The 19764-nt window shown below is 43.5% G+C and overlaps 1 pseudogene; it reads right to left on the reverse strand.

Moving 5' to 3' along the window:
• Positions 1–294: 294 nt before the first annotated feature.
• Positions 295–19764, reverse strand: part of LOC134476337 (small ubiquitin-related modifier 2-like) — a 37433-nt pseudogene continuing 17963 nt past the window's right edge.

A 19764-nucleotide genomic window follows, 5' to 3' on the forward strand; every position in this document is an offset into this window, starting at 1 on the left:
AAGGATTTTTATTTTGTCTTTTCCGTTAAAACAGTGAGAGCAAAATGACTTACTGGAATATAAAGATAAGAGCTGATGAGCACACCACTAATGGAGAAAGGGGATTATTATTCACAGAACCTGTAATTCCCCATCCCATCTCCATTTGATGTCAATCAAAACATATTGTTGGCCATTTAGTAAAAAAAAAAAAATGCAGTATGCTTGTCCACATACACCAGATACTTTATGTACAATAAAGGAATGGGGAAGAGTAAACGAAAGAATAGAGAAAACTATACTGTGGTAGTCAGGATGTGGGGGAACCAAATTGCAGTTTTCTAACTGAGAATGTATTCTTGGTCTGTAAGAACAGGGTTCTGGAGTAGAGTTGTTGCAGATTTTTTTTTTTAGTAGACACCTCGTGTCTGCTGCTGGAACACATCAATTGTATCTTCATCCTCCATTTCCAACTGTGCAGGTGTGTCTGTTTCATTGATTGGCTGTCCATCAAACTGGAATGTGATCTGCCTCATTGGCAAACCCTGGTGTTCACAATAGGCTTTCATTAGTTTACTAAGTGGTGTATGCCTCTTAATCTTAAACTGCACCTCAGAACCATCCTGCCCCACCACCTTCAAATTAATATGGTCGTTGTTTTCAGTCTTGACTCATTCCTTAGCCTTTTCATCGGCCAGAGCGAGCGTCAGAGTCTTTTTAGCTGCTGCTTCACAAATGAGGTACCAGGTCCTCACCAAACGAACACACAAGCAGCACCAGGAGCGGCAGAAGGAGGCAGCAGTGGTGGCCCAGAGAGAGCTCTATTTTCTAATAGTACATCATTTATATTTTTATTTTTACTGTGTCACTCATAAGATCATACAATATGAAGACTGATATTATTTATCAATTCTGGGAAATTCACTTCCATTGAATATTGCCTTTCTGGTATCCTCTGTATATTGTATCTGTATCCTCTGAATATTGTATCTGTATTGTATATTGTACCTGTATCCTCTGTATATTGTATCTGTATTGTATATTGTATCTGTATCCTCTGTATATTGTATCTGTATTGTATATTGTATCTGTATCCTGTGAATATTGCCTCTGGTATCCTCCTTGTTCTGGGATTACATGCTGAAGATATTGGAGCATCTCATTGTGCCCTCTATCCTCCACTATGATTTTCATTACTCTATTTCTCATAAAATCTTTAGATCTGTCTTCTAATTCCGTAATTCTCTCTTGGATGATAATTAGTATGATCTTTGGGCAGTTCATTCTATTTTATCTCTTTCATTTTAGGACTGTTTTGTTTTGTTTTGTTTTGCTTTTGAGAAAAGATCTTGCTATGTAGTTCAGATTGGTCTTAAACTTACTACGCAGCCCAGGCCAGCCTCAAACTCATGGCAGTCCTCCTGCCTCAGTCTCCCAAGCCCCAGGATTGCAGGTGTGCACTACAGCTGACAATCGTTTCTAGTAAGAATTTTCTGTGTGACTTCAAGATTCTTCCCGTTGTGTTTAACCTTGTGACTATGATGTAGCTGGATCACTGTGTTTAACCTTTCTGGAGCACCTTGAACTTCTTGCAGTCATAGCTTTCTGCCTGTTGTCAACTGTCAAAAAGTTTTTGCCACTGAGTTTTCAACTCTTCTTTCTGTTCTTTGCTCTCCTTTCTGATACTTCCCTCACACGTACTTAATGGTGTTTCACGTTTCTCTAACACTGTTTTCCTTCTTCATTTTCTATGTTCTTCAAATTGCATTCGCTCTATTGATGTATCTTCAAATTAGTTGACTCTTGTGAGCGCAAATCTGCTGCTGAGCTGGGCGTAGAGGTACCTGCCTACAATCTCAGCACTTGGGAGGCTGAGGTTGTAAAATAATCAGGAGTTCGAGGTCAGCCGAGGCGACACGACGAATTCAAGAGCAGCCTAAACTACACTCCAAGACCCTGTCTCAAAAACCAAACCAAACAAACTGTTGAATTCCTCTAGAGAATTCCTTGTTCTGGTTATTTTTCAATGACAGATTTCATAGTTTCTTTTAAATAATTTCTACCTCTTAATTGATTTTATTTGATGAGACATCACCACACCTTCCTTTCATTCTGGAAGCCTGGTTTCCATTAGTTGCTTGGGCGTATTTGTAATAACTACTTTGAAGCTTCTTTCTGTTTATTTCCACCACCCGAGGCCCTTGAACAATAATTTTTATTACCTGCTTTCTTTCCTGCATATGGGTTACATTTTTCTATTTCTTTTGACATTGCCTATTGTTTACGGAATATTGGACATTTTAGATATCAGTGTAGCAAGATGGGTATCTTCTGTTCACTGCCCACATGATTAGTATACAACCTTGGATTTTCCCCTTGCTTTTTATCTTTTGCCCTGGTGATCTGGAGGTTACTCCTTGATTGGTTTTAGCCACTTTTAAAGTTTTCATTATTGCTGGGTGTGGTGGTACATGCCTGAAATCCCAGCATTTGGGAGGCTGAGGCAGGAGGATCGTTGCAAGTTGAGACCAGCCTGGGCTACACAGTGAGCTCAAGGCCAGCTTGAACTCAAAGACAAAAAAATTTTTTTTCATTATTATTATTTGTATTATTACTTGTTTGGGAGAGAGTGTCTCCCTATGTAGGCCAGATTGAATTTGAAATACCTATATAGCCCAGGCTGAGATCAAACTCAAGGTGATCTTCCTGCCTCAGCCTCCCAAGTGCTAGAATTATAGTTTTAAAGGTTATTACTAATACAAGTGGACTAATAGCTATTATATACTATGCAATTTTTTTTGGTTTTGTCTTGTTCTATGTTCCTATTTTTATCTTTTTTTTTTTTTTTGAACTGGGGATAGAGCACAAACTTGCACTTGCCAGGTAAGGTCTGCCATTATTTTTTGAGGGTGGGAGACTGAGACAGGGTTTTGCTATGTAGTTATGTAATCCCGGCTGCCCTTAAAGTCACAATCCTGTGTCAGCCTCCTAAGTGCTGGAAATGCAGTTGGGTACCACCAAACTCAGCCCCACTTATAGTTTTTTTCTTTTCTTTTTAAGACAGGGTCTTGCTATGTCGTTCAGGCTGGCTTTGAGCTCACTTTGCAGCCCAGGCTGGTCTCAAACTTACAAGGATGCTCCTGCCTCAGCCTTCTGAGTGCTGGAATTACAGGCATGCACCACCACACCTGGCTCCCTTTTGTAGTTGTAATTGAGCATTTCCTCAGCTGTGTGCTATCTTCTAATAAGCCAGTCAAAGGCAATCTTCATTTGTTACAATGTTTTCAATCTAGAAATTTTTGTTATTTCTTGCTCTCTCTTTAAATTATCCATCTGTCACTACAAGCTGCCTGTCCCTTATATCCCTTACCGTATTCCTAATTATTGTTTTGACCTCCCTTTGTGATGATTCCAACACCCTTGTCATCACTGGGCCTGGTTCTGGTGCTTGCTGTTTCTTAGCACTGTGTTCTTTACTTTTAGTATCTCTTGTCCCTTTTCTTGCTAGCCAGACATGAGGCACCTGCACAGACAGACCTGCTGTTCACAGGCCTTCAGCAATGTGTTTGCCCAGTGCTAGGGAGGGAGGCATCCTGCAGAGGGTGATTGCTAATCAAGCTTGCAGTGGCCCCACCCAGCCTTGCAACTGTGAGCAGCACTGCACACCCCCAGCCTATGGGGAGAAGGTGAAGACAGTGGGGTGAAGTTGGGTCTCCCCCTTCTCCTGTGGAAGGCAAGGAGAGCTGGATACAGGCTTTATTTCCTCCACATAGAGAGCTAGAACCAGCGTGGTTGGGAATTTTCCTTTCCCTAGGTCAGTTGGGCTCTGATAAAACTCCAGCTGGTTCAGCTCTAGTTAAATCATTTCTCCTGAGGGCAGAACTTGTGATAAGAAGAAAGGAATGCATGAGTGTAGTTCAAAATGGTTCCCTTTCCCCATCTCTCTGCCAGAAGCACAATAGGATTTTTCTTTAATAGTCATCATGAGAACCTAACAGAACTCCAAGAGATAAAACTCCTGAAGTGTAGCAGCCCTCATGACTGGGGTCCCCCTTGAATTTTCTTTCTTTTTTCACTGTGGTGTCTTTTTTAAAATGTAATTTAAAGAAAGACTAAACAAAACAGAAAATGGGTAGAAATAATACGTAATTTCAAATAAAAAAATAAACAGTAAGAAATCACTAGCTGATGATTACAGATTGTCTTCTTGCAAATAGTTATTCAAGATGCTAAAGTGGAGCTTATAAAGTGGGGATTCAAACAGTGAGATTGCAGGGGCTGGGGATTTAGCTCAGCGGCATAAGCGCCTGCCTTGTGAGCAGGCAGTTGTGAGTTCGATCCCCGGTACCGATAAAAAGGACAAAGACCAAAAAAAAAAAAAAAAAAAAACAAAAACAAAAAACCAAAACAAAACAAAACAAAACAAAAAAACCAGTGAGACTGCAACCAGTTCTGTTCAACTATCCAACAAAAACTTAGAAATATGGTTATCAATCCTATACACTTAAACATACATGCAGTTATCCATATCTTCAATTATGTTGAGATTGAATAAAGCCAAGCAGGCTAATATCACTTTGAACAAAGAATAATACTATTGCTGGGGTTCACATTATGACACTCCAAGATCAGCACTGGGTATTTTAGTGTCTCTTTTTCTTCAAAGTATCTATTCATTTCATTGTGTGTTATAAGATCAGTTCTCATAAACTGTTTATAGATTCTACACATGCATGAGTCTTAACATGTATCTCTATCCTTTCTATATTAGAAGGAGAAACAAAACAAAGCAAAACAATACAAAACATATTCCTATAAATACATGAAATGAAAAAAACATATAAGACCATTGTACAAAGTTGGTTCCTTTGTTGTCCCTTGTTATCTCCAATAGAATTGGCTAGATCATCAGACATAATTGAATATAGCAGTACATAACAGTATTAATAAAAACACAACTTTGCATATAGTATAGAATTTCAAAAACTGGCAGTTATCAAACCAGAATGTGTATCGTAGAGTCTTGTCATCTTCAGTGTAGTTGCCTATACTCTCAGACTTGATACTATCAATCATTTCAGTTTTGAATAAAATCTTCTCTGCCTCATTTCCGTTATGCTCTTTTTTGCCATCAGTTGTCTGCTTATCTTCTTCATTCTGTTTTCTGCTCCATTCATTGAGGCCTCTCTGCCACGGTTCCTGGAATCCTAGTACTTTTCTCTCTCTCTCTAGAATGCCCTGCAGTTTCTCTGTAGAGTTGGATTGGTGGTTGCAAATTTCCCAAGTTCCTCTTTGTCTTGTTTCTCCATTAATTCTAGAGACAGTTTAGCAGGGTATATCAATCTGGGCTGGAGGTTATTTTCTTTCAGGATCTGGAATATTTCGCTCCAGGCTCTTCTTGACTTGATGGTTTGTGTCGAGAAGTCTGCTGTTATTCTGATGGGCCTTCCTCTGTAGGTTATCTGTTTGTTGTCTCTAACAGCTTTTAAGATTCTGTTCTTATATTGAATTTCTGGGATCTTGATTATTATATGCCTGGGTGTAGGTCTGTTTTGGTTGTAGGTGGCTGGAGTTCTGTATGCTCCATATTTCAGAATATCATTTTCTTTTCCTATGTTTGGGAAGTTTTCCTTAATTATTTCTGTGATAGCCTTTGTAGTTCCTTTGTTTGTACCCCTGCTTCTTCATTTGCATTCTTTATTCTCAAGTTATAGATCCTCTTGTCATCTCCTAGCCTTTGTATTGTTACAGCTTGTTTCTTTGTTATTTTTAAAAAGTTTTCCCTTTCTTGCTCCCACATTGCAAAATTGTCCTCCAGTTTGGATAATCTATCCTTAGTTTCTTTCAAGCTGATTTGCCATCTTTCCATAGAGTTTTTAATTTCCTGGTGATCTCTTTGAATCTGCTTCATGTATTCTATGTTTTTTGTATTCTTCACCAAATAGTACTCTCCTGTGTTTGAGTTCCTCCCTTCTTCCATCTGTGTCTGTATCTCTTTTATTAATCTTCTTATATCTTGCTTTATTTGGCTAAATATTTCACTTTTGAACTCGTCTATGAGGTCCTGAATATATCTCTTTATGTCCACTGGTGCTATGTCTGATATTCCATGTTTGCTGTTTTTGTTCACCTTTGTATTTACCTGTCCTGGGTCAGTGTTCTCAGGGTTGGGGCCTGGGGACATTTTGTTGTTGCTTCCTCTTCCCGTCTTTTTTGCTTCTTCCAGGAGGCCCCAGTTCCTTTCTTTGCTGGTTACAATTCTTCTGAAGTGTGCTGGCTAGATGAGCCTTCCCACTGCAGTGTGCCAGTGAGCTGCAGACAGGAACAGACTATGCTGGCCCCTCCCCTCTGGATCAGTCAAGCTGCTGTGGCCTGCACCACTGTATTACTTTGCACCACCTCCCCTCCAGACCAGCCAAACCTCCAAGGCTGCACTGGGCCAGGGTGGTTAGTGTGCACCATGGCTGCAGGGACTTGACCTGGGATAACCTATTGGGTCTCAGCCGGGTCACGTGACCCAGGCCTAGCTCACTCCACCAATCCCGTTCAGGAAGGCAACAATTTACTGACGTCACTCCTGCCCCTTGTACTTGCCAGTCCTGCCCGGTCCCAGAATATCGTCTACCGGGGCCCCCCTATTAATGGAATGGCTCCATTCCCGTGACTCATTACGGGTCGATGTATGCACCCTGCCAACTCAGCCCTTTGTTTGGCTCCCTGACCCCCGAACTCAATGTAACTGTGCCTCCAGTGAGTCGAAGTGGCAGGACCTCAGACGGCTCAGCAAGTTGTGGTGGGACCCGGGCAAGTCACGGTGGGACCCGGGCAATGGTGGGACTTTGGCCAGTCATGGCGGGACCTTGGGTGGTCGTCAAGTTGCCTTAATTTCTTCTTGGGGCGAGAGAATTCATCTCCCTCTGTTTGGGACTCCCCACTCTGTATTATGTTGAATTCTAAGTTGACTATCTCAGGTAGCCAGTTGTTATCTATTCACCATCCTTGCTCCTCCCCCTCCCTTGAATTTTCATCTCCCATGACTTAGTCATCGGGGCCTGCAGTCTGTAGTTTCCCCCTCTACCAGGGGTTCCGAGAAAGCCTCAGCTTGTGGCTTTCCGCTCAGGTAAGTTGTGGTTCTCTGCATTTACCTGCTGGTCTCTCCAGATGTTGGATGGATGGGTGGTTTGTATAGTCTGCTATCACAGTCGAGCAAGTTTACATTTTTGCCCCACATTTAACCCGAGACAAAGAACTGGAAGTCTGCTCCAGGAGCTCCTGGGAGAGTGCAGTCCTGCAGACTACCCTGGCACAGAGGGTCTTCATTTTTAAGCTTAGCTTCCTAAGAGCTGCCCACAGGGTAGAGCTTGTCACTCAAGCTCACGGGAGTGTGTGTGGTTAGATGCTCTGCTGCAGCAAAACCATGGGTTCAAGGTGGGGGAAGACTGGGAGCTTACAAAGCAGATGGGCATAAAGTGGGACATTAACATAGTTCGCCAATAATATCAATAGTTCAGGTAAAATTGATTACATTAGGGACAAATGGGGAAGCGAGTCACATAGAAAGCAGGCATTCTTACAGAGCAGTGACTCTTTCCTAGGGGGATGCGAACTATTTAGGGGATCAATCCTCAGGATATGGATGCGTTTATTTGGTCTTTTGTCTTAAGGCCTGGCCCACAGCAGGAGGTATCAGTTTCCCCTGCAGTGCCAGCTATCTGCACTGGCCCCACTGAGGCCCTAGCCCTGTCTCATTGCCTATAATATTTCTAACTAACTCAGCTGCCTGCAACACCAGCACTGGCTGTGCTCCTAGGAGGTGTCTCCTTGGCGCTCTTGCCCTGAATCTGTTAACATGCCTGCTCTGCCCTTTTGCTCCTATTATGGAGCTAACAGCCTCCTCTTAACGTTCTCCAACGCACCTGCGTGCTTTTCAGTGCTCTCGGCCATGGCATTCTCCCATCTCTTTCAAACAGCTGGTCCTTTCAGACGGCACTGTGGAGCCCTTGTTTTCTGGGCCTACCTTGCCCCAGGACAGAATCTCGGAGCCTGTACCAGAAGTGGAGATGGAGAAGCACTGTAGTTAGCTCCTGCTCCATGAATGGCAGAGGTTAGGTTAGGTTAGGAAGGTAGATGTCTCATGCTTTCCTGCCTTGAGCTTCCTGGCACAGAAATTGTGCCCTGTGGGTATATGAAGTGATTGCTGGAGGCAGCTGAGTTGCTACAGTTTGCAGTTTGCCTTGCCTCCCAGAGTTGCTGTTCCCAAGTGGGGGTTGTGTGGAGAAGCCACGCCTCTCCCCTTCTTGTGGCTATCTGCCTAACGAAGCTACTGCAGTACGTTAGTAGCTGTCCAGCCAGACCACTCCTCCTGGATTAAACACAAGCTCTAACTGGGCGCTGGAGGGAAAAGGATCTGGTTTTCCTGACATCGTCTTGACAGTTCTTTCTACCTGGAATGGAGAACCATGGAAGTGGGAGTAGGTAGAAGTGGTTAGTGGCTTGTGGAGACTGAGTCAATATATATATTTGGTACCAGGGATTGAATTCACGACTTTCCACTTGCTAGGCAGGCGCTTATGCCACTGAGCTAAATCCCTGGCCAGAGTCAATATTCTTAAATGAATGTTGTTCCATTTGCTGTATGTCCTTCAGACAATTTCTGGAGAATTTAAATTGTGTGGGGTTTTTTGTCTTTTTGGGACCAGATCTCACAGTGCAGTTCAGGCTACCTTGAGCTCACTTTGAAGCTCAGGGTGCTCTTGAACCCTCAATGATCCTCTTGCCTCTGCCTCCCTAGTGCTGGGATTACAAGTGCATGCCACCATGCCTGGCTAATCATGGTTTTCTTGAGGACAATGTTCCGAATTGTGGTTTGCTGGGCCTGGGACACTGAGTTCTTTACTCTGCCATTTTGGAAGTCCTGCCCCTAAGATAATTTGTTGGAAATGGAAATCTTATATAGTAATTTTTCTGCTCTGGAGCTTTTCCTCCTCTCGTATAAAGCAATTTAACGATTTCCTCATTGCTTTTAGATAGAATGTAAAAGCCTTAATCTGGCCAACCTATGTGATCTTACCTACCTCTCTTGCTTCATTTTGGGCTAATTTCTTCCTTATTACTTTCGCATGGCCACAAAAGGTCTCCGCCAGTTCCTCTAACATGCCTAACTCCCTTCTGCCCCCGCCCCTTTTCTGTGCTTGAAAGCTCTTTCATTCCTTATCCTCAGTAACAATCTTGGTTCTATTTGTCCTATAGCCCTCCCAAATGGGCAGGCTTCTCTTCAGCCTAAGAATACTGTTGCTAGTTTACTTGTGTCAAGGACTTCAAGTTGAGTGATGTCAGTAGAGAAATGAAAGGTGATTAGAAGGAGCCTAATCTGTGAATGCTATCGCTCTATGGGGGTCCTATCTACAGCTCCATGAAGCCACCCCTGGAGGTCTTCATGATTCTCCAGGCAACATAAATGACTTGGCTTCTTAGGGCAAAGGTTAGGAGTTCCAGGAAAAAAGATAATGATTAATATATGGAGATGTTCCTCTTATTTATCATGTTTATAAGTGATCTTCTCCACGAAAAACAGCCTGTTAAATTTCTTAGCTCTCTGAGAAGCATTTGTGATAGAACAGTCGGACACACCTCTCATTCTCCTTTCATTCCATGTCCTAACTGGCTTTGTTTAGAAAGTGTGGTGCCTGTGAGGGGCGTGGGTTTGGAGGGTTGAGCTTCCAGCCTTGTCTAGGGAGAGCCGGGCCTTTGCAGTGGGGTCTTGGTGTGCCTTGGCCCAGAGTGACTCAGAGATGTGGGGAACCAGCTGTTCTTCCTAGCAGTACCCCAAGGCCTGGCTGTGACCCTGTTCTGAGGGAGAAAGGCAGGCAGAGCTGCTGGGCTGTCACGTGCTAGAAGCAGGGCCAGCGGGCAAAGAGCCCCTGTGAGAATGTCCAGGGCAGGACTGAAAGGAAAGGGCAGAGAAAGAGGGCAGGTCGTGAAGGCTCAGGGACACAGAGGTACACCGAATGTGAGAGGAGGCCTGCAGTGCGGTGTGAAGATCATCACTTACCTCACAGCTGGTAGGTGAGGCCCTGGGCTCTATCACCATTGCATGTGTCCTGATCACCCTCCAGGCCTGCCCTGCTCTTCAGGCTTGCGGGGTGTGGGCTGAGGAGACACATATGTGATGAGATTTGTACCCACATTTTCCATACCCCATCTGGGGACACAAGGGCTGGCAAAACATGCAAGAGTTTCAGGATTATGTGTGTAATCAGAGCTGCCCCAGATATCTGGAATCCTCTGTGGCCAAGGTTTGGGACAAAAGGACCCCACTGTGCATGGGCTGCTCAGGCCTAGCAGCTTATGTTAGTGTCCAAGCTGGGCTCATTTCAGGTGAAAAGCAGGTGATAGTGGGAATTGGAAATAACAAGCTTCCTAGGAACCTCTATAATCATACTTTGGTATGACTCTAAATTTGTTAGGGTTTTTGATGAATGTTTTCCAAATAATCATGACAATATGGGGCCGGGGATTTAGCTCAGTGGCTCAAGTGCTTGCCTGGTAAGCACAAGGTTGTGAGTTCGATCCCAGGTACAAAAAACAAAACGAACAAAACAAAAGAACAATATGGGACCAGTTTTGGTCTTTTAGGTTAGCAACATTTTTTTTTTTTTTTTAAACTGGGGATTGAACTTACAACCTCATGCTTGCCAGGCAAGCACTTGATCTGCTGAGCTAGATCCCCAGCTAGCAACATCGTTTTAAAAAATGATAATATTCACTTCAACATAGGGAGAGAGATGGATACTGTGAGTATAGGTAGCTGAGCGCTCTGACACTAAGGTGCAACCCTAACCCCCATGAATGAGACTTATATTAAGGAGTTTGACAATATGTATAGGAGGCTTAAAATTAGATTTTGAACGGCTTCTATTGTTTATCATCTGTCCCATCATGCCCTTTGGCTCAATAATTCCATTTAGAGTGATGGCCTTTCAAAAGTGATCAGCTATATAACCAAGATGGTGATGTTGATTTCAGTATTGTTGCTATCAGAATATGGAACTTGAGTGTCTCAAAAATAATGGTTAAATAAGTCACATTCAACTTATGGATGGAATATTATGCCTCTATAAAAAAAGCACATAGGTATTTAAAGAAAACACATAGCTAGCTCAAAGAAAATAAAATATGGATCTTAAATACAAAAGAGGTGCTGACCTTGAATCAAGAGAGAAGCAAATTACAAGCTCAGGAGATGCCTAAATTCCTAGCACAAGACTAATGGGCCTGATAACTATTGTTGTGGGAGAGAGAAACTTGGAGTTATCCACCGTGGGATCACTTACCTTTACATTTAGTGGCTTAAAACAATAATTCTCTGTGCTCTCTCAAGTTGCTGGAAGTCAATAGCATTGAGAAGCCCATCTAGATCATCACAAGTGGGGCGTCTCTCAGCTTGGCCACATGAGAAGGCTTGGCTGGCTGCCCACCTACTGGGCTGATGAGGTGACACGGTTGATGGAAAGAGGCCTCAGTCTCTCCCTGGGGGCATCTCCAGGGCTATGGGGAATCTGTGTTAGCAGGGCCAGGGAACTGGCTTACTCCTGAGCAATCCAAGAGACAGAGGCTGATCATGATACCTTTCACGATTTAGCTTGAGAAGTTATGAAACTCCGTGGCCACTGCACTCTGTGGGGCCACACAGATCTGCTTTGACACAATGCAGGGTTGTGTGTGTGGGGACATGAACCAGGTCAGGATTGTCAGGCCCATCTTGGGGGCCATTAGAGAATGAGGTCATTCACTTAGCCCTGGTACTGTTGGGGAACTAGACCCTAAATCTGTTAGCGTGTATGTGAGATTTTATATTCTATCTCATGAAGGACCGAAAATATCTGTCAGCACTACTGGTCCCTTTGGGGAACAGGGATGATGGCAAAATATTATTCATTTTATGTTGTTTCAATATTCAACTTGATAAGAAATAAAAATTGATTTCGAAAGCAAAAAAAAAAAAAAAAAGAAAGAAAGAAATAGAGGCCTGCATGGTGGCATGTGCCCACAGTCCTAGCTACTTTGAAAGCTGAGTCAGGAGAATTATGTGAGCCCAGGAATTTGGGGTCAGGCTGGGCAACAAGTGAGGCTCTGTCTCACAAAAAGAAAAGAAAAGAAAAAGGAGAGAAAAAGGGAAAATAGCAAGACATTTTAAAAATTACTTGAAAGATGCTTATAGCTTAAAAATAAAAACATAGTAAACTGTTGTTAGGTTATAGCAATACTCATGGGAAAAAGCCCAAACATATCAAAATGAACTGAATTAGATCTGCCTATGCTTATTTTATAGGTTTCTATCGCTTTTATATTTCTTAGATAAAACCAAACAGCTAATTTTGGTTAATAAGATCAAAGGAAATTAATTTTCTTCTCCATTTGATACTTTTTCATCATACTTTTGTTACCTTTTTGTATTTTGATTTTGAGCTTGGGTTTCAGTATGTTACTCAGGCTAGTATGGACCTCCTGGCCTCCAGGGATTCCGCTTGCCTCAGGCTCACCCCCCCTCAACTACACCCCCCCAACTAATTCTGGGACTACAGGCATGAGGTACCTTCCTTGTTCTTGTTTTATTGTTAAACATTAAAACACAAAAGACTTTCAACTGCAATCCAGAATCCGCATTTTGTTTTCTTTTCAGGTATGGGGAATCAAACTCACAACCACCTGCTTGTAAGGCAGGTGCTTATGCCGCTGAGCTAAATCCCCCTGGATTGTCATTTTCACAGGCATGCTTTGGGCTTCTCACAGCGCCCTGCAGAGTGAGGAGCTGTGTGTGTGTGTGTGTGTGTGTGTGTGTGTGTGTGTGTGTGTGTGTGTGTGTGTCTGTGTGTGTCTGTGTGTGTGGGGGGTGTCTCTGACCCCACTAGCTCAACCCCCCTCCCTGTGCTGGCTTTGGAGAGCAGAGAGCTCCAGGGCTGGCAGGCACCCTTCCCAGCCAAAGCTGTAGTGGATTGACAACTGCTGGGCAATTTGTAACACCCAGCTGAACTGAATCAACATGGTGCTGGGTGTGGATAGCCCACCTGAGGATTGTTGCCAGCAGCATAAAAAGGAGACCTGGAGAGGAAGTAGTGTTATTGGTTATCCTGTTGCCTTTGCTTCTCCTGGAGGAGGTTGCCGAGCTTCTTCCGTGATAGTGCTACGAACTTGGCTGTTCTCATTGTCAGAGGAGCTCAGGACCCTTTTTGTCACTGACAATAGCTGTAGTTCACTTTGGGGAGCTCTGGTCCTTACTTTGAGCACTGCTTCCTGGTTCCCGAGGGGAAGATAAGTGCTGTTCAATCTCCAAGTTCATCATTGGAAGAGCTGAGGACCTCACTGTCACTCAGGCCTGATGTGGTACTTTTTGGGGGAGTCTGGTTCTTGCTTTGAGCCTTGTGGCTTCCTGGCTCCAGTGTAGAACCCTCAGGCTGCTGGCACAGATCCTTCACCCTGCTGGCACAGACTTTCTAGCTTCCAACCCAGACCTTTGGGCCTTCCTGGTGCAGACCCATGAAATAGACTTGGATGAGTCATTGTCATGGGCTCTGCGTCTTCAACTGGACTCCTGTAGGACACTGCTACGGGATCCAGGTCCTCAACTGGATTCTTTGGGTCTCTAGTGTGTGAATAGAATTCCTGCAGTTTTTTGTTTGACTCTTTGGGTGACTAATATAAAGTAATTCCATAAATCATGTGTCCTGTATTAAATTGTTTTTCTTGCAATCCCCGACTACAACTAAAGCCCTCCACCTATTGATGTAGCCCTATTTGCTGCCGCAGGAGCGACCTTGGAAAGGGGAAATAGAGTGTGGTTGTTGACAGCCACCAGAAAGGAATGGAAGAGGAGCACCACGCACAGGAAATGTTCAGCTGCCAACACTGGGACTCTAGTGTTCTGGACTGTTTGAAACCCACCCTCACTCAAAGCACATTTTTTTGGCTTGTTTTTTTTCTTTTTTGGGGTACTAAGGATCAAACTCACGACCTTGTGCTTACCAGGCAAGCCCTTGAGCCACTGAGCTAAATCCCCGCAGTTTCTTGAGCACCTCCCACGCTGCAAATCTTTACCTCCTCTGCTCTCCAGGGTTTTGTCTGCCATTCCAGGTAGACACCGAACCCTACAGCAACAGCCAAAGAAAAAAAAGGGGGGGGGGGTAGCGCGTTGGGATCGCTATTTTCCTTTCAAAATATAGTCTTGAATTAATCAATTAGTTTTGAATTTAATCGTGTAAAAATAAAAGTCAAAGGCAGGATAATTCCTGGATGCTGAGTGGGAGATGTTGCCACAGACTGCTGAGATAACGGTCAGAATCCACGGGGTGGTGGTGGGGAGGCAGATTTGCAAAGTAGCCTCACAATGGTTGCCTGCAGAGTCAGGGAGAAAGAATGCAAAACAGACCTCCGTGTGCTGAGATGCTCAAAGGCGTGGAGCTCTCTGCACCGTCTGTTATGGATCTGCTGGAAAGCCTGGGCTGGGAGCCTGCAGGAGCTGGAGAAGAATGTCCAGAGGTGATGGCAAAGACCAGAGCTCCTCCAAAGAAGCAAAAGGCTAGACTGCAGTTTCCCCCTTTTATTCCATCCAGGCTACAAGCCTGTTGGGTGGTGCCGCTGCATCAGAGTGGGGCTCTCCTCCTCCGTTTGCTGTCTACCTGTCAATCACGCTCTGCCACACCCACAACTGGGCTCTACTAATCACTGTGCTTTTAATCCATTGAAGTTGACATCACAATTAACTATCACCTGCTGTTGTCTAGGTTGTATACTAGTGTACATCTAGGAGAGCATCACTGATAAATTAGACATTAATTTTCATGTTCATCACAAATTTCCAGAAGATAGTTTTACAAGTTTGTTTTGTTTTTTTGAGACAGGATCTCACTGTGTAGTTCAGGCTGATCTTGAACTCACTTCAGCTTGGCCTCAAATTCACAGTGATCTGCCAGCCTCAGCCTCCTGAGTGCTGGGATTACAGGTATGGATGTCTAGCTTCCCCAGTTTGAGAAATGTATACTGACGTGTGTGGATTTCAAAGCAGTTGTTGAGACCTAAGGGTTCTATTTAGTAGAAATTGCCTCCTGGCTTGGCAAGCTTTGGTGCCTTGGTGGCTGTGGTATTAACCTTGACTCATAGCCCCAAATGATCTTCCCCAGCCTGGACAGGAGAGATGCTGTGATTGACCACATCTGACTGCTCACATCCTTGGGACTGGGTGTGTATGAATAGCAGCATACACTCCAAAATACTCTTGTGTATAATGAATGCACATTGGTTTTTCTCTAAAATCTTTACTGAAATATGGATATAAATTACTATTGGCTATGCTCATGTTCAAGACGAGAAAAGCCAATTTGCTGTGGTGAGACAAACATGATTGAAATGTTTTGTAAGTACTAGGCGTGATGGTGCACACCTGTAATCCCAGCATTTGGGAGGCGGAGGCAGGAAGATCATTATGAGTTCAAAACCAACCTGGGCTACACAGTGAGCTCAAGACCAGCCTGAAGTGCATAGCAAGACCTCGTCTCTAACTGATTGCATGACTGGAGCTCCCATTTTTGGGCAAGGGTTTTATTTTACTTGTTCTGCAGTGCTAGGGACACGACCCAGGACCTTGTTCATTTTAGGCAAGTGCCATACCCTCAGTCACTGGAGAAATGTTTTAGTAATTATGAGGGGCCTCAAGCCTGGGAGTAGCCCCCATCATCTACCATGCAGGACCTCTTTTTCTCTTTCATCCTTGTCTGCGCTCTCTACCTTGTCAGCTAACCTCAGAAAGAGGAGGACATCCTCAAGATCTCTAGGGCCTCTGAGTGGTATCATATTGCCTTTGAGGAGATATGTTAGACCCTTTTTGTAATAAGGTTCCTATAGGGGGTCACTCCTTAATGTCCTACTTGAACAAACCAGGTCCCCTCACTAAATTTCAAACTTGTGTATGGCTGGTTGTGGAATATCTAAGAGGAGACCATGTATCAAATTCAACACGTTCCCGAAATGACCATATCCATCACCTTCCCATTCATCCCTACCTCCTCCTCTTCCTCCCCTTCTTCCACTTCTATCTCCTCCTCCTCTTCCTCCTCCTCCTCCTCCTCCTCCTTTTCCTCCTCCTCCTCCAGTGACTATATTGGAATGGTGGCCATGAAAATATCTAGCTGATCTCCAACTACAGAGTATAAATAACCAAGGACCCAGCCTCTGTGCTCTGAATCCCATCACTGAATTTGCCCTGCAATCGTATTTCCCATGGGCTGATCCCAGCAGTATGTGAACCTCACAAAAATATCAGGACAGATGGGTTCCTAGGAAAGGGACATGCACTTCAGTTCAAGGACCCCAGCTTTTGGGGCCTCCCTATCTCTCTAGGGTTTTTGCAAATCCTTCCTTGTTTGCACATTTGATACCATCTTGGCATTTTTCTAAAGGACTCAAACTAATAAAAATAGTGCTGGGACTGGAGTAATAGTATTATTGACCTTTTTTCAATGTGAGAGGATTGTCAGTTCATCCTTGCAGGAGCAGGTACCTATTCTGCGAGGGGCTGGCACAGTAAGTGGTCCTCTCGCCAGGGGACACAGCAAGCATTCTATTGGACTACGTATCATTAAGATCTGTTCATCCAAAGACACCACTAAGAGCTTAAGTCAAGTCCATATAATGGAAAAAGACATTTGGAATCCACGAACTTAATATAGCTTGTATATAGACTATATGAATCTTTCTCAGGGACTCAGTCTAACAATCGTATCCTTAGTGAAATACAGATAAAACTGCAAGTTGCTTTAACAAATTTATTATGACATCTGACATACGGAATAAGTGGCTTGAAGAAGGAACAAGTGGGGTACTGATGCTATTTTTTTTCCGTCTTCCAACAAAGATGATTATTTGTAGTACAGGAAATTGATTGCTGCTGAACGAGACTGTTAGCCCCTTTAAACATTTTATTTTGAGACAAGGTCTCACTAAGTTGCCCAGGATGGCTTCCAGGTTGCAATCTTCCTGCCTCTGCCTCCCTAATAGTTGTGTTCCGTCATGCATAGCCCTGAGGCAGATTCTTTATTAACATCTTTCTCTGTTACATAATTTTAATTACATTTGCTTTGGGGGATTGGCACATACACATTCTTACAAGATAGATAACCCAATAGAAAAATAGGCAAAGGTCTTTTAAAAAGCATGTGACAAAGCCAGGCAAGATGGAGCATGTCTGCAATCCTAGTACTCTGGGAGGCTGAGGCAGGAGTATCACAAATTTGAACCTAGCTTGGGCAATTAAGTGACTTGGTGATATCCTGTCTCAAAAAAGGGCTGGCAATGGAGATCAGTGAGAAGGTCCTGGGTCCGTTACTAAAGAGGGGGGATTATATTTTTGTTAATAATTTTAGTATCAAAAATTTAGAAAATACAGGCCAGAAAAAGAAAACATTCAGCGCGAATACTCACTTTGAGTATTTCTCTATGTATTCAGGTACAGTCTTCTCTACGCCCTCAGGAAAACTGGGACCAACCGTAGATGCTGTTTGCAACTGCTTTTTAACAATTATGTGGTCAATGCTATTCATTGCAAACACCTCTCACCTCCTTCACATTCTTTAGCACATTTAAACGGCAGTGCATTGAGACCACCATTACCTAAAGACTCATTTTTTGGGCTTAGGTTGTTTCCAGTCTTTTAAGTACTTACAGATAATAATGTGGCAATCATCCTTGTAACTCAGTCTTTATCCTACTTTCAGGTTTAAAAAACTCGTACAAGTTGAGTGGATGTAAAGAATGCATACAGGCTTAAGGTTTCTTCACCCCATGGTTAATTTTTTAACCAGTTAAGCAACAGATTGAGAAGAGCATACTTTGAAGTGGGTTCCTGTCAGGTTCTAGGCTTGCTGTGAACAATGGCAATGTTGATAGCTATCATGGTGCCTCTTGTATTATTTCATTTATTTCCTATTAACCCTGACCCTGCTGGCCAGGGAGCTACAAAGAGCTGCCTTTTACTAATGAAAAGACAGGTTCTAAGACCTTACTCAAGTGCTTGCAAAAGAAAGCGAGATCCAAAGCCAGGCTGCTGGACATCAAAGCCCTCCCATGTTCCATGGGGTTGCCCTGGAAAATGCTAAGCCCTACTGCGGAATTGTACTCGGGAACTGTAAGCTGTGATACCCATCAGTCATGAGCATGGTGCTCTCTTACTGCTAAGGGACTGATCACAACAGAAAGCCAGATTTCAGTGGAAGACACTGACTCTGGAAGGGTCGGTGCACATGGGGAGGTATTCTGAGTCTGATGGGCATTAGCAGAAGATAAGAATTTGAAATCTTGGGTGAAGCCCCTTCTGATGACATGTCGCAAGCTCGTGTGGGCCTTCTGGGCCATCAGGGTACCAAGCCTTTTGGCCTCATTCCCTGGAGTCAGACTGATAAGCACATTCCAGAAGACCAGATGAAGCTGGGAGAGGTCAGAATCTGAGTAGTTTCTGAGAACCTGCGGAGTTGGGGAGGTTGGTGCACGCTTCTGCAGTGTGTCAGACAGTTTCTGTGAAAGTTTAAGCAATGAGACTTTTGGGAAATGTTCCATGAAACTGGCTCAAGCGGCATCAAGTTTCCATGAAGCTATTAGTTCCAGCTACTGAAAAATAGCAAGAAAATTGTGTTGGGCGGGGGGGGGGGGGGAATCTTAGGGAAACAGTATGTACTCGTTCTCCTGCTGACTTAGTTTCAATACCCTCTCTCCTCAGCTGACAAAGTGGGGAGCCTGGACAGGTAAAGAGAAAAGAGGGAAGGACAGTATGAATAAATGGACAGAAGGCTTTAAAAGACCACAAACCTGGTGCTAATTAAAATTTAGCTATGATTTGTGCCATGTAAGAGTAGTAATAACTAAATACATTCCAGGTTATATGTAGTATTTTTGTGTGAAGTCTATATTCTCTGCCTCATTTAGCGTTCAAAAGCATTCTATAATTCTGTTTGGTTTCTGACTGTCTCCACTTTATAGAAGCAAAACTATATATAGTTCAGAGGCTTAGGGAACTTTTACAGGATTTATTGAGGGGCAAATTTGAATTCAGGTCCATCTAAACTTAATGTGTGTATTCTTTTTTTTTTTTTGGTACTGGGGATCAAACTTAAGACCTTGCACTTACGAGGTAGGCATTTATGCCAGTGAGCTAAATCCCCAGCTCCAATGTGTGTATTCTTAAATGGCAGAACTTGGAGGGCCCTTTTCTTTTTTTTTTTTTTTTTTTTTTTTTTTGAGACAGGGTCTCACTTTGCAGTTCAGGCTGGCTTTGAACTCATGCTGATCCACCTGCTGCAGCCTCCCGAGTGCTGGGATTACAGGCAGGTGCCTCCACACCTGGCTCAGAGGGCATTGCTTTTTGTTACCAAGGATCAAACTCATGACCTTATGCTTGCCAGACAAGCACTTGTGCTGCTGAGCTAACTCCCCAGCTGGGCAATGTTTTTCCTTAAAAGCCAGACTTCGGTTTCCTTCCCTTTAACACAGAAATAAACACATCTATACTGCAGTATTGTTGGAAGGTCTAAATTAAATGTGGTATTTTAGACCAGGCAACAGGTCCTCAAGAAGTACTACTTTATTTCCTGCCCAGTATTTCAAGAAGCAGAGAGGGCATTAGAAAATGAAGAAATCATAGAACTCAGACACCCTTGGTGAGCCTAGATTAGATAGAGGGCAATGCTATAAACCAGATGCAGGATTCAGATTTAACTCTGAATTCTAATGGGATGACAAACC

The sequence above is a fragment of the Cavia porcellus genome, unplaced genomic scaffold (assembly GCF_034190915.1).
Source record: "Cavia porcellus strain 051 isolate PalLab524CR breed Dunkin Hartley unplaced genomic scaffold, mCavPor4.1 scaffold_6, whole genome shotgun sequence".
Taxonomy (NCBI): Eukaryota; Metazoa; Chordata; class Mammalia; order Rodentia; family Caviidae; genus Cavia; species Cavia porcellus.